The sequence below is a fragment of the Onychomys torridus genome, chromosome 16 (assembly GCF_903995425.1).
Source record: "Onychomys torridus chromosome 16, mOncTor1.1, whole genome shotgun sequence".
NCBI classification, from domain to species: domain Eukaryota; kingdom Metazoa; phylum Chordata; class Mammalia; order Rodentia; family Cricetidae; genus Onychomys; species Onychomys torridus.
The window spans coordinates 22,735,059-22,747,316 of NC_050458.1; the positions used below are offsets into that span (position 1 = coordinate 22,735,059).

The 12,258-nt window shown below is 43.4% G+C and overlaps 1 protein-coding gene across 1 annotated transcript in view; it reads right to left on the reverse strand.

The window, feature by feature from the left end:
- Positions 1-1,689, reverse strand: part of Has2 (hyaluronan synthase 2) — a 28,231-nt gene extending 26,542 nt beyond the window's left edge. The window contains exon 1 of the mRNA XM_036208671.1: positions 1,139-1,689. The gene's annotated coding sequence lies outside the window, so the exon portion shown is untranslated. The remainder of the gene's footprint in view (positions 1-1,138) is intronic.
- Positions 1,690-12,258: the final 10,569 nt, after the last annotated feature.

The following is a 12,258-nucleotide window of genomic DNA, read 5'->3' on the forward strand; positions in this document are numbered from 1 at the left end:
CTTTCTAAGCCCTGGCTCACTCTGGGCGGGAACCACCGTGACGAATTCCGCCCAAGGTGTTGATTATCCCGTCTCAACCCAGCCTCTGGCTCCCCTCCCACCTCCACTCCGGCTCCCAGGGCCTCTCAACCCCACCCTGGGCAAGGGTCTAGGAAGAGAACCCCTAAGTCCCCCCCACACAGCGGTGTCTTCATCTGCAGCAGAGGAAAGAAGCGCCAGCGTGCTCCGTGCCACGTCGTATTTGGCTCAGGAAAGGGTGCAGCTGCCGGAGCGCAAAGCTGTCCCGGCGCACGCCCTGCCTCTGGGCTTCAGGCGACAGCCTGGAGCAAGGAGGGATGCGCGCCCTCCACTCGCCCCCAGTGGCGAGTGCCACCGCCTTCGTTTGGGACCCCTCGCCCCAGAAAGGCTTCCACAGGGTGGCTGAGCCCGGATGCACCCCGCCTGACACTTTAATGGAGTTTGGAAACTGCAAAAGAGTGGAGGCCCTGGAAAAGGGGGGAGTGGCTGAACCAGGATGGTAGCGAGGAGGTGGCGCAGGACTTTCCTTCCGTGGGGTCTCAGCCCAACAGAGCTAGAAGCTTGGATCGCTTAACCCTTTCAATGCAAGCCAAAATTCAGCTCCCCACCCACCCACCCACCCACTCACTTTAAAGCACACAGAACTGTGTCAGGGTGTTCCTGCCCACATAGCAACTGGGATGGGTGGGTAGGAAGAAGGGAATGGTGGGAAGGTAAGGACATTTATGGAATGCAATTTTCCTTACACAGTGGAAATCCTTGTTTTCTAGCCCCGGAGCCCATTTGACGCTCCGGAAGATCCGGAAGATGCCTAGTGGAAAAGTACATCTCCGGACAATCAGCTTCCCTGGGCTACACAGTTACCTGTGCGTCCTAAGAGGCACGGGATTTCTGGCTAAAGCACAGGGATGATAAAAGCTGCTGCCAGATTTGATAGTGATTGGCAATATTCCCTAATATGCAGTTTGTTGGAAAAAGAAAACTTTAGACCTCACGTGTTTCTATAGAAACTGGGTGTTTTTTGTTTTTTTTCCCCCCCAAGCTCTATGGATAATTTCTTCCTTGCCCAGGGTCCATCTAGGGCATGCACAGTTCACCCAAACGCGCCTGTGTAACGTACCTTGTTCAGCTCCTGCTCATAAACTCTTCCTCAGCCTGTCTGTGTGGTCCCGGAGGGTCGTGGAAGGCAGTTTCCAAAATTGAGGTAATAAGAAATCAGATGAATTTGAGACGACCGGCCAAAAAAAATAAAAAATTTAAAAACAACATTTAAAAAAAAAGATGGGGGAGACTTCAGTGCTTGGTTCTCCCCTCTTTGAGAAGAAATTATACTAATATTCTCTTTTATTATTTCCGTTGTACTTAAATCTTCTAATTCTTTTTGTTAAACGTGCTTTAAAAATAAATTAACTTTTCCCCCCCGTTTTGCTATTTGCTCCAATCCCCCTCCCTCCGATAAGGCAAAGTCTCTTTTTCACATCAACCTAAAAGCCCGGTGAAGAAGCGCAGAATGGAGAGAGAAGTCTTTGGCTGGTTCAAGTCCCCGGTTCAATGGGCTGCTCGAAGCCAGGACTGGGTAATTCTTTCCAGACGCCTTGACTTCTCCTGCCTTGCTGTCGCTGCCTTTCTGCCTCCTCCAACTTAAGGGGGTCCTAACAAGTGAGCCGGTGGGTGTTTTAATAGGACAGAGAGAGTAGGGGAGAGGGGAGTGGAGGAGGGAGGTGTGGACTGGGGAACCCAGAGGGGAGGGACTAGGCGGGATGGGAGGCGGGGAGGAGTGGGGTGGGGGAAGAAAGAGAAATTGGCCATTCAAAGCCCTCTTAGAGCTAGAGGCCGCTTCTAAAGTCCAATGAATTCAATTAACTTGATTGTTAGCGTGTGCAGAGAAACGCAGCGCACAGATGCTGCCCACCTCCTGACTCTCCTTCCTCTGGCGGCAGAGCGGGAGCCCTGCTTTGCAAACACTGCTGAAGTCCTTCTTGGTTAAAAGGATTCCCTGGATCGGATAAACTCCCTCTTACATATAAGTGATTAAGTCCCAATGTTTCTCTTAAGCTAAATCACTGCCCTGGGCAAGATAGCGGTGTGTGTGTGTGTGTGTGTGTGTGTGTGTGTGTGTGTGTGTGTACGCCCCTGCTACCTGGAGCCTCCCCAAACCGCCTAGGAAGCCGGAAAAAAAGAGGGCGACCAGTCTGGCATTTGTTAACCCTTTCTTTCTGCCAACTTTCTAGGCTGAAGGCAAGCGTCAACACCTCTCCGCTGCTGCAGAAGTTTTCGCTGTGGGTGGGCTGAGAACTGAAAAGAGAAAATATTTTAAAATTTCTTTGTATTAGGATTCCCAGATATGAAAACGTACAAAAGACACACAGGAAAGAAACTTATCTGATGATGATGATGATGATGATGATGATGATACAAATAAATCTGAGAACACTCAAGGAAGGGAAGCTGTCATCTCTGAAGTCCGCTGAAGTGACTTTTACTTCTTGAGAGCCTTTAATTTAATGATTTCAAAATACTAAAAAAAAAAATCCAATGCCACCAAGACGGGACAGTTCATTTTCCCGGTTATTTCCTCAACATGCAGGCGTCTGCGCCCCACTATTCTTTTTCCTTGATCCCTCGCCACCCCAGCCCCCCCCCCCACCCAAAGTAAAAGGTAAAAAAAAAAAAAAAGTTCAATGAGTAAAAATGGACAGTAGGTGGAGCTGTTTAGGAAAAAATGAGATCGGATTTCGCAGTAACTTGGTCTTTGAAAAGTGGCTAACGTAATTTGGTAAAGCCTCGCTTGCCTTTTACTTCCAATTCTTTTATTCCTTCCTCTCTCTTTTCTTTTCTCTCCCTTCTTCGTGCCGTTGATGTGGAATTCTTTTTAATTCTACTGTGTCTTGATGACTGGGTTATTGTTTTTGATAAGATCCTACTATAAATTTGGGTCATAGTCCAAGTTCAAACGTAAACAGAAGGGTAGAATAAACTGAGAGAGCGGTTTCTGCACATTGCACATCAGACAGGTGTGGAGTTTCTGACGAGGGTTGCAGTTTGGCTACAGTGCCAGGTAGTTCAGCTAGACCCATCCCCCAGAGCTGGGTCAGCAAAGCCTGTCCCCAGCCCCCACCCTCAAAAGACACAAGTCATGTCACCTCTGGGAAGCATTGCTGTGGTGGAGGATTTCAGTCCACTCTGGTGACACCCACTTCCTCATTTCCCCAGCCATCATCCTCTTGACTTCATTCAGTCTTTGAATTCTGTCTGAGGTGATTCAACTGTTGCAAAGACTGGCTTCAATTTCAGAGCACAATTTCATCTCACTCAATTAGCCTTGAATCTCCTGATTTTTCAGGGTTTGGGGAATGGTAAATTATTATTATAAAGTATGACCCAACTTCTATTCCATGACCTGTAATGTAAATTAAACTGAGTTAGAAGTAGAATCGACATTGTGGGATGCCAAGTCTCTACCTGTAAGCCTCTCCTGCAAAGGGCCTCATAGCCTCCATCCCTACATCTCTAACCACCTAACTACCCAAAATTAGGGTGCTCTACCTGTTGGTGAGTAATGTTAACCATCCCTATGCTAACAATTCAAGCAACAGAGCACCTATAAAACTGAGTTTCTTTATTAAAGAAAAATACGTTTGTTGTTTCTACCTTGTAGTTCATCATGCACAAAGCAATGTTGCATGTCCTCCTGTTGTGGGCAGATATAAACTACATGTGTGAACTTCTTCTCTCCCTTACCCTGCTGAGGCAAGAGAGAAAATGCTAGCACATTTTAAAGCTATAAGATAAAGTTCCCTATAAGCAAAAGGGATTCGCAATAATAGACCTTATGTGCAAATCACACCTTTGGTATGTATTGTCTGTGGGGTTAGAAAGGTACTTTACTTTTCTGGGTCTTTAATTTTGTATTTGGAAGGGAGGGAAAAAGCAGGAAATAGGAGCATTTATGCATTTCTCTCTCTCTCTCTCTCTCTCTCTCTCTCTCTCTCTCTCTCGTGTTTGGCGTGTGTGTGTGTGTGTGTGTGTGTGTGTGTGTGTGTGCATTTACTGACTGGTATTACACAAGAAAACTATATTCTTGCATTTGTTTGGTATTTATCTGTTGCTTTGATGGAGCTCCAGGAAAATAAAGCTGCTCTTTCCACATCCATGTCATTGAAATAGACCAAGATTTTAATAGTCTCCCTAGACAGCGTGTGAGGTTCCACCGCCCCACCTACAGAAACAGGAGTGAACTTTGGGTATTCTGCCACTTAAAAACTTGTCCATCTAACATTGTTAATGTGTCTCTTGGTTGGTGCTGTGTATTGTGATTATTGTCCTAGACACCGAGTGTCTGAAGCAGGAAGATCATGAGTTCAGGCCAGCCTTGGCAAAATCTATCCTATAAATAAATAAACCATCTTTTAAAACATTCATATATTTGTAATATCACATGTTGATACTGAAACCTTTACTAAGTTATTCAGATGTTCAAATTATTAATATCATACTATTAAAAAGCACACTCAGTCCTTAGCACAGTCTCTTAGCTCATCCACTAAATCTCAGAAATGGACATTTCCCACATAGAAATTTTCTTCTGGATGCTCAGGGTTTCCAGCAACAGCAGACACCATCAGTCCTTGACACTGTGGTGGCAGGTTCGCTTCATTGAATTAGAAGAAATCCTTAAAGCTGAACATTATTAGTTTAGAACCATAATCCCAGCACTTGGAAGGATGGGACAGGAGGATTTGAATTCAAGTCCAACCTGACCTATAGATTAAGATACTATCTTAATACTTAAAAAAATAAATGAAAACAACAAAATAATTGTAGCTTGTTCATTCAAGAAAAATGATTTTCTAGGATCTAAGTGTCCAATACAGAACACAACACAAGGAAACATATCCAGCCAACAACCACAGTGATTAAGTGCACAGCAGAAGGCTTTTCCATGTGCTTCCCATATCTTCACACAGAGTCTTAAGAACCCATGAAGCTGAGGGTTGAAATTTGATCAGGAATCTACATTGCTTCATCTAGGGCATCTCAAATGATACTGCTCTTTCCTTGTGAGTGTGCTGGGATGGGGTGGGGGGGGTGCACAGGGGTGGGGGAGTCATCGTCACTTCAGTGCAATGATTTGTTTCTCCCTGAAAGCCTGGCAGGTTAGCCACCTCTTTTTGCATCAAGACAACAATACATTACTTTTATTATAACTAGCTTAGACAACCTTGAAGAGTCTTGGGTCCCTGCAAGGGTTGAAACAATACTATTTTATGTTAGATACACTAAATGCAGTGGTATATGACGCAGGGCTTTTCTTATTAATTTTATTTTAAAATTTTACAAAAACTGTCACTGATAGAGATGAGATGTAGAACTAGGAACACAAATGTCAGTATGTTACATGAAGCATAGCTGTCGGAAATACTTAATGCTTCTTATGGCAAAAAAAACCCAGAGAATATGATAGACATTTGATAATTTTTGACTGTGTTCCCAAAATAATTCACATACATTTAGACATTATGATGTGATTTCAGAAGCCCTCTACTGCCTTCCAAACCTGTTCCCACAAATCTAAAAATCCCATGCTAAGAGAAACATTGCAGTATCTTTGAAAAGACTATGACATCCCAATACTTCCTAATAATTTAGAAACTATAATATGTGCTTACTTAAAAAAAGAGAGAGAGAGAAAAATACTAACATGCTGATATTTCCTCTAATTATGCATACTCAGTTTCTTTTACTGTTCAGAAATCAATTTGGAAGACAATGTTTAGTGTTTAGAAAGCAATTTGGAAGAAAGTTTAGGGAATGCTTAGTTCTCTGGGAGACTTCCGGGGATGTTAGATTCTTTAAGAATTCATTACATTTCCTTTACTCAGGTATTGACACCTGATTTCACAGCTTTAAACTAATGAAAATGTTTTCAGGTTAAGAAAGTATTCAGGTTAAGAAAACTCCAAGCCAGCACTCAGGAGGCACAGACAGAGGCAGGTGGAGCTCTGAGTTTCAAGGCCAGCCTGGTCTGGAAAATGAGTTCCAGGACAGCCAGGGCTATTCAGAGAAACCCTGTCTCAAAAAAAGAAACAACAAAAATACAAAAATTAAAAAACAAATGAAAGATAGAGAGAGAGAAAGGAAGGAAGGGAGGGAGGAAGGGAGGGAGGGAGAGAGAGAGGAAGAAGGAAAGAAAGAAAGAAAGAAAGAAAGAAAGAAAGAAAGAAAGAAAGAAAGAAAGAAAGAAAGAAAGAATAGATTAGAAAGAAAGAAAAGAAATACAACAAACAAATTCAAGGGGCAAAAATTGGGGGGAGATGTGTCTGGACTTAGAGTGCACAGTGGGGTTTCCTCCCTTTAAGGAAGGAAGGTGCCAAGTGCAGGCCCAGTTATGGGAACTGCACCTGAGGGCAAACATTACCGCTGTCAACCCAAGCACCTCTAAGATGTGCCACTCCAAGCTTAGTCACATCCTAACAGTCAGGGTGACTTGAGAATGACAGCAAGACATGGTGGTACTTTCCCAAGAAATTCTATTTTCCTGTGTTTCAGAAATGGTCTCTCTGGTGGATTTTCCTTCCAACAACTTGACAGTTCTTAGTTCCTTCGTATCGATGTGGGTGTGTGAGATCTGAGCATGGATATATACTTAGGTGTTGGGTTTTGCTCTTGGCTCATCTCTTGCAAATAGCAGTTTGTTCAACACAAAATTGCCAGACTTTTAATTAAGCAGTTTAGGGAGCGGTTTTAATGTTAAAGACAAGGAGCATTGAGAGTCAAAAGTGAAAAGAAATATAAACCCGTGTTTTTCAAACCGGTCAGAGGATGGTCTTCGGTACATGCTCTAGGCTGCTTTTAAAAAATGCAGATTATGTTAAAGCCTCTGGCCAGCCTAGTTCATCAGAACCTTTAGTGGCTCCAGGAAATATGCTTGGGAAATTTGGAAAGCCTCCTGGTAGTTCTTATGCACTCCTGAAGCTGGGGACCTCAAGCTTCAGTAAGGTTGGAGGTGCAAATGAGACTCCCTGTGCCTTTTACACATGGTTATTTGTAATTACAACTTTTGTCTTTAACACTATTTGGCCATTGAAAGAGTAACGCTGCCTCTTTTGCATGCTGCTGCTGTGGAGTTTCCAGCATTCCCTCTTGATGACTTCATATTGTCTTTTACACCATGAGGTCCATGTAATCAATAGCTTCCCAAATAGTACTTTAATCCACTGAGTACATTCAGGGAAGCTGGGAGCCAGTGGAAAGTGAGGGCTTGAAACTCAACTGCCCCCTTTGGCATCTCTGCTCTTGTTTTCTGCATGGTCTTGGGAAATTGCTTAGTCTGCCTAAGCCTTAGTTTCTCTTTAATAAAATGAATATGGAAGTGAAAGTTTATCTTTGAAGTACATTGTGGGACATAAACAATAATGTCCTTTTAATATTCTGATAGGTATGGAATAAGAGCTAGCCATAATTACTAGGGCTTTTGAAAACACTAGAAGTTTAAAAATGGCAGTGTCCCTAAGAATTTGTTCTTTTCATTACAGTGAGAATGTTTAGCATTCTAAAGCATAAAACACTGGTCAGTTCTTCCCGAAGACTTAAGAGCTGCGGATCTGACTTTCAACACCTGCAGACAGTTCCTCTGAAAGCACCTCCTAAGCAGCAGCAGCAGCAGCAGCAGCAGCAAGTATGCTGGTACCTAAGGAGCTGGCTAGATTAACAATTGTCAAATCTCACTGAAAGAATAGTAAAGTCCTTGTTTAAAATTTAAAATACTCAATTGAGAGAGCTTGTAGCTTGGCAGTCTCCTCTGAGATGCACAAGAAAATTAACCAGGATTGAGATATGTTAGAGAGACATCTCCTTAGGAGGTGATCCGGTCAGGAGTTTCTGCTTGCAGGCAGGATTAGTACCTTGTTACACCAGGGGATAGTGATCAAGGGAGAGTTTCTGATACAAAGTCTGGGTTGTCTCTCCATGGGTGCTCGGTTGTTCTTCCACCAGGAGATAACAGAACAAGGAAACATTTACCTTGACAAATGGAGGAATTATGAGTTCCTAGCCTCCAGAGTAATTTTTCTCTCTGAGTGCTGGAGTATTCAGCTACGAGATGGAGTATGTGGCATCAGCTGTACTTTATCATAGCATGGCTAGGAGGATCAAAGAAACACGCCCATTGTTTACAGGAAATGGTGTTTCCTCTGTTATTATTTCCTCCTTTAAAATTCAACTTACTGCAGTTGTTACACAGTGCCTCCTGGAATGTTCCACCACAGCATGGCTTTTGGTTGATTATATTAAAAGATAGTAAGTGATCACTTACATACTCATTAGTTTCTTTGGCCAATATTTATTAAATACGTAATAGTTCAAAAGCTTTGACTCAGGTATCCTAAGAGATACAAAGGCAAACAGCATAACTTTCCTTGGTGTCGAGGAAATCCTTGTGTCGAGAACTTACTCTGTTGAAAAGGCAGAAGAGCATGTTCAAGAAGACGACACTTGACGTAACAATTATGTGGGTTGAAACAGTTGCCATAGTAAAACTTGCCAAGTCTATCAAGTTACAGAAGACCTTTCACTTAAATGATGGTCTTTCTGCCACTGCATTGCGATACGCAATCCCACTGCAAGAGGCAGGGAGACGAGTCCATGGGAAGCGGTAGTTGCTGACAAGGTTCAATCCACAGAACCCACATGATAGAAGAGAACCAACTCCAGCAGGTTGTTCTGACCCTCACAAAGTTGCTGTATACACACACACACACACACACACACACACACACACACACAAAGAGAGAGAGAGAGAGAGAGAGAGAATAAATAAATAAATGTAAAAAATTTGAATAACTCTATTGTAAAAAATGGCTTTTTAGAGTAACTATATAAGTAGGAGACCCCAACTTTTACCAGAGTACAGTTTGGAGAATAAACCCCTCATGGTTTCCTTTTTATTTGCAGTACATGACACTAAACTCAGACCTTGCTTTGTACTAGGTACGTGCTCTACAACTGAGAAATATCTATAGATAGATAGATAAACAGAACACACACACACACACACACACACACACACACACACACATATATATATATATATATATATATATATATATATATATATATAGAGAGAGAGAGAGAGAGAGAGAGAGAGAGAGGACACATAGATATTTTAATAGTATACTACAAAACATTCAACAATCAGTATCATTGGCTTATTCTCATTTTGATAGATGAACTTAGCAAATTCCATATCCCACAATGACTAACCCCATTAAGTTTTGATTGCTCTTCCTGTTTTCAAAGGGAAAAGCAGACACAAAGTCTAAATAAGAAAATATATGTGCTAAGGAAAAATGAAAGCTTGATAATGATAAGAATCTGTACCAGATGTGTTGGTTAAGTGGTGGCACTCACGGCTGGCCACCACCCGTGGCAGACATGCCAATAGATGAGAGTGCTGGAGGAGAGTGCTGGAAGTCACAAGCCATGGTTACCTTTCTAGAGCTTTATTGAGAGAGAGGGAGGGAGAGAGAGAGAGACAGAGAGACAGAGACAGACTGCGTGGAGGGGGAGAATACTGAAGGATAAAGAGCAGAAAGAGAGAATGCACAGAGGGCATGGCCGCTTTTTAGGCTGGGACACCATTGCAGGCTGGTGATGTAATTAAGGGCATAATCCTTACATCCCAAGACTTTCGCTTATTATAAAAAAAAAAAAATCAAAAACGACAACAAAAAACCAGGTAAGCCGGGCGGTGGTGGCACATGCCTTTAATCCCAGCACTTGGGAGGCAGAGCCAGGTGGATATCTGTGAGTTTGAGGCCAGCCTGGTCTACAAAGCAAGTTCCAGGAAAGGTGCAAAGCTACACAGAGAAACCCTGTCTCAATAAACAAACAAACAAACAAACAAACAAACAAAACAGGTAGAGAAGAATAGGGGCATTGTTTCTCTCAAAAACTGCTTCCAGCTGATTTTTGGACGCTTCCAGCTGATTTTTGGACATCAGTTAGCTCTTGGGGGAATGGAGAAGGGGAGTCTTCCGAGGTAGACAGGCATTGTAGGATGCTGTCTGTCATCCATTTGCTCTGGAGACATGTATTCCTCTTGGCTGTGGCTGGGAACTTTCTGTTTGACAAGATGGTGGTGACACAGAAAAAAGCTTAGAGAGAAAAGAATCATTATTATTTATCTGAGGTAGATCTGGCCTGTCCCTATGGATTTTGGAACATGTTAAGCTTTATCAGAGACATATTATTTTAAAGTACCTGTTTTCTTTATTAGTGTGGCATCCAGGAGATAGGTGATCAATTGTTAAAAGCATCTCATAGTAATAGATGTTTACATTAAAGTCTTTTTGTAGCACCCAGACACTTTTTGGTCTAGTGGTGCAAATATCTTTTAGCTGTTACGGTTTCTTACTTGATGATCTCTGGACTCTGGTTCTGTGGTGGTCCTGTACCATTAGCTGAACAGTGAGTTAGAACAGGGAACTGGGAAGAGAAAAGCTTGTGGTGTATGAGAACTTATATTCTTTGAATTAGGGACAAGGCAGAAATCAGGGCCCTGTGTGTATGCATATGAGAAACAGTAGATAGAAATAGGCAGTATCTCTGAAGTGAGACAATGAGCTCTTATCTTAGCTGGAAATCTTTTTTTCATTAGGTAACTCTGAAAGTACAATTAAATCTGGTTAGGTACATAAGGTACCTGACAATAAAAAAGAGAGGTGACATCCCAAAACTCTCAGGACTGAGTCAGTGGTTCTTGTGTCCAGAAGGAAAGAAACAGATCACTTCCCTGCTGCCTTCTGGTTCCCTGCCGTGTCTATAGCCAAGCCTAGGTCTGCTGGAGGTCTTAGCTTGATGTACCCATGCGTCTTGGCGCCTGGGGGCAGTGAGCTGACTGGTTGTCTTTATAGGCGGCACTTTTAACAAGGCTGTTGATGGCCTGGCAGGGCATTCACTAGCCCGTGGCCTTTTTCCTCACTTAAAACAGGGACCCAACAGCTTTTTGGAGTCAGCAAGTGCCAGCACTTGGCAATTTTGTTTTGGTGCTTTTATCTCTTCCCTGGCACACCTTAAATGCCACAGATGACTCTTTTGCTTGTGGGGTCAGGAACCTTGCTCTCCAGATGCTTAAGTTTTAGTTGGGGAGGTCTGGGGAACAAGAGACAGAATTTATTCCTTGTCTGTTTTTTCCCCCCAATGATTGACGGCTTAAGAACAGCTTTTGGAAGATCTGCCAGGAGGCAGACTATAAACCAATCCTTTCAGAAGACTTATCTGAGGCTATAAGCTGATTTTTTTTGGCTTAGGAGCCATCCTGACTACTGTACACTTATTTGTATGGATCTTAGCCACTTTCAGACCTGTCTGTATCTCTCAAGGCAGTTTGAGAACGAGTGGGTGGAGTTAAGGTGAGTTAGGGTGAGAGTCATGGAAGCCTCCCAAGCCCGCCCATTTGAGCCTGCCCACTGCTGGCAGAAGTCAGACAGAAAAGGTAGCAGATGCAGAAGTGGGGAGGGAGAAAGGTTTAGACCTTTAGCAGAAAGCTTGGAGATAAAGTAACTATTTTATTTGCCCGTTCACTGGCAGAAGTTCCCACAACTCTTTTATGTGGCCAGATTTATCCATACCCGCACTTATCTTCCAATGTAAGTGATAAATGTATCTGCCCCTTTGTCCCATGGCTGTAGCTGAGAGAAAAATAAAAAATCAAAATAACAAAAAGGGATCAGACTCCACTCTGGGGGGTGTCCCAAGAGTGAAGAGAGATCTATGAATCAGCTCAAGTTACCTGTCCTCTTCGTCAAGGGATGGGAAGGGCAGCGCCTGTACTACAGTTGGTCCACCTTTGGACCCGAGACAGCATTGACCCCCCTCGTCAGGAGCGAAAATGTGTCTGCCATTGTCAGTGCAGCCCGAGGACAACCCCTGCGGTGTCCGTCGCAAATAATACAACCCAGACTACAACTGCAAGAACATTGGACTCACTGTGGTGAAGAATCATGGCAGGAGCAGTAATGGTAGCTGTCTAGGGGTTCAGCAGAGGCGAGGGATGCGGTCTCGCTGGATGGTGGAGGAGGCAGCAGGCAGCAGTGGTCACAGAAGGTCCTTGGTGGTATATCCGAGTCACGTCACCAATGTTGGTTAAGCAGTGGCACTTGTGGCTGGCTGCCGCCTGTGGTGGCCATGCTGACAGATGAGAGTGCTGGAGGAGTCATGAGCCATGGTTGCCTTTCTAGA